This window comes from Suricata suricatta, chromosome X, assembly GCF_006229205.1.
Source record: "Suricata suricatta isolate VVHF042 chromosome X, meerkat_22Aug2017_6uvM2_HiC, whole genome shotgun sequence".
NCBI lineage: Eukaryota > Metazoa > Chordata > Mammalia > Carnivora > Herpestidae > Suricata > Suricata suricatta.
In genome coordinates this window covers 45,517,537-45,520,103 of record NC_043717.1, presented here as the reverse complement: position 1 = coordinate 45,520,103, position 2,567 = coordinate 45,517,537, and the positions used below count along the sequence as shown (strand labels likewise).

Here is a 2,567-nt window from a genome sequence, read left to right as displayed (position 1 = left end):
AGTGTATTCATTTATTAGGATTGAGATAAAATGGTAACAAAGAGGGGCACTAGGTGGATCAGTCAGTTAAGTGTCCGATTTCATCTCAGGTCATGATCTCATGGTTCGCTAGTTCGAGCCCTATATCATGCTCTGTGCAGACATCTCATAGCCTGAAGCTTGCTTCAGATTCTATGTCTCCATCACTCTCTGCCTCTCCCTGGTAGTTGCTCTCTCTCTGTCTCTCTCTGTCTCTCTCTCTCTCTCTCTCTCTCTCTGTCTCTCAAAAATAAACAAGCATTTAAAGATTTTTTAAAGGTAACAAAAGGAAAAAGGAAAAAAGAAAAAAGAGGGAAACAAACCAAGCAAGCCTGGAGTTTTAAATGTCAGTGGGTTTGGCTAGGGTAGAGCCCAGAGGGTACTGTACTGCTACTGGGGAAAAGACAGGCAAGCAACTCAGGGCCAGACAGCATGGAAACATCAATCAGAAGAGCGTCTGGGACATACAAGGGGACAGATTATTTGCTCTTCCTGGAGCACATCCTTGAGAGGCAATGTTCATGGAGATGCTCCACAGGGAATAAAAGAGCTAACTGTCACCATCTGTCTCCCCTGATCCTCAGCATAAACACAGAGCCACCTGTGGGAAGCAGTGTGGCACTGACACTGGCACTGGCTGCCTAATTTGCTTACATTAAGCCTCAACTCTTATGCTCTGGTGCAACTGACCTTCTTTGTCACACTTGCCTCAGTCTCAGTGTGGCAGGTCCCTCCCCCAGAAGATCACTTGGGTGCCTCAGTTGGTAAGTGTCCAACTCTTGGTTTTGGCTCAGGTCATGATCTCACAGTTGGAGGGATCAAGCCCACACTGGACTCTGTGCTGACAGTGCAGAGCTTGCTTGAGATTCTTTCTCTCTCTCTCTCTCTCTCTCTCTCTCTCTCTCTCTGCCCCTCCCACACTTGTGTTTGTGTTCTCTCTCTCTCTCTCTCTCTCTCTCTCTCTCTCTCTCTGACTCTCTGACTCAAAATAAATAAATAAACTTTAAAAAAAGTAACAAAGACTCAGTGGCTTAAATCATAAAAATTTATTTTCTCACAGTTCTAGATGTTATCAATCCAATATCAAGATGTCCCAGTCCAAGATTTCAGGTTTCACTTCTTGGCTTCTACATGGCCATGTTCTCCCTTTCTCTTTGAATGGTCTTTCTTCTGTGTTCTAATCTCCTCTTCTTATAAAGACACTAGTTACATTGGATTGAAGCCCACGCATGTGATACCATTTCACCTTAATTACTGCCTTACAGGCCCTACCTCCAAATACATTAACCTTTTGAGGTACTGGTAGGACACAAACATATGAATTTGGAAGGGACACAATTCAGCTCATGAAACTGAGAACATAGACTAAGCCTAATCCGATGTTTATCAGATTTTTCAGATAATTAGCTAATAAGTGTGTTAATTTTGAGTCTTTTTGACATTTCTTTCCTCTAGCAAATAGCTGATAACATCCTACCATATATAGTACCATAACAATACTGATATTTTACAAAAGTATAAGATATGTTGAAACAATCTGTAAGCAACGTAAAAGATTACAAACAAGATTCAAATTGAATAGCATTTTATGTAAAACTAGACAAGGTTATTACTAACTGTAATCAAATTCAAGAAAAACTCCATTAGTTTAAAATAACCCAGTATTTCTGTAAAGAAATATTTCAAAATCTAAGATGCTTATACCCACTTTGGATAAATTCTTATTTATGCATTTCTCTGGATGTGTATAGACGAAGAATTGTGTCTGTGTGTTATATGATTGCAGAGGTGTATACTTCAGATTATATGCCTAAGGATATGATTACCTGTAAATACATAGAGGCAATGTGAATATATATATACACACACACACACACACACACTCACACACTCACATGTACACACACACACATTTCCCCCCTAGGACTATACTATAAAGGATTTCTGTAACATATGTGTTTTGCGGAAGGTATATCTTCGTGAATTTGTGAATATGCAAAAAGAATGAAGAATATTTGAAAAAAATGAAAAGGTTTTCAAGCAGGAGAGATGAGAGCTGGAGCGTGAGAACCTAAGAGGGTGGAGTACACAGGAAGACGAAAGGACAACATACACTTCCCAAGAATCTGATTTTTGGAAAGAAGAAGAAAATCCCAGGAGTAGTTCCAGGACAAGGAAGTCTGTTTGCCTAGTATTTAGCAGGAAGGGGAGGCCTCTTTACCAACAGGAAACTGAAAGTCTGCTCCTATACAGAGAGAGGGAGGAGACTGCAGGAGCAGCAGCGGCAGCGGCTGGTGGAAGCCCAATGTGGCAGAGGGGTAGCCGCCGCCGACCGGGAGGCGGAGGGCCCGCGAAGCTCCGAGCTGGAGATACCGCCGCCATCCTCTTCGCCTACCCCGCAGCCCTCCTAGACGCGCTCCCTGCATACAGATCCACCCCTCCCAGCCCGTGCAAGCACCCGGCTCGTCGCCTGCTGATCCTCCTTTGACACAGGCTCACCGCGGAGGCAGCAGCGAGGTGTCCGATTTGGGCACGTGAGGCCCCGAGAC

The 2,567-nt window shown here is 43.4% G+C and overlaps 1 protein-coding gene across 1 annotated transcript in view; it reads left to right on the top strand.

Moving 5' to 3' along the window:
* Positions 1–2,525: 2,525 nt before the first annotated feature.
* LOC115284241 (spindlin-2B) overlaps positions 2,526–2,567 on the top strand; it is a 1,928-nt gene continuing 1,886 nt past the window's right edge. The window contains exon 1 of the mRNA XM_029930952.1: positions 2,526–2,535. The gene's annotated coding sequence lies outside the window, so the exon portion shown is untranslated. The remainder of the gene's footprint in view (positions 2,536–2,567) is intronic.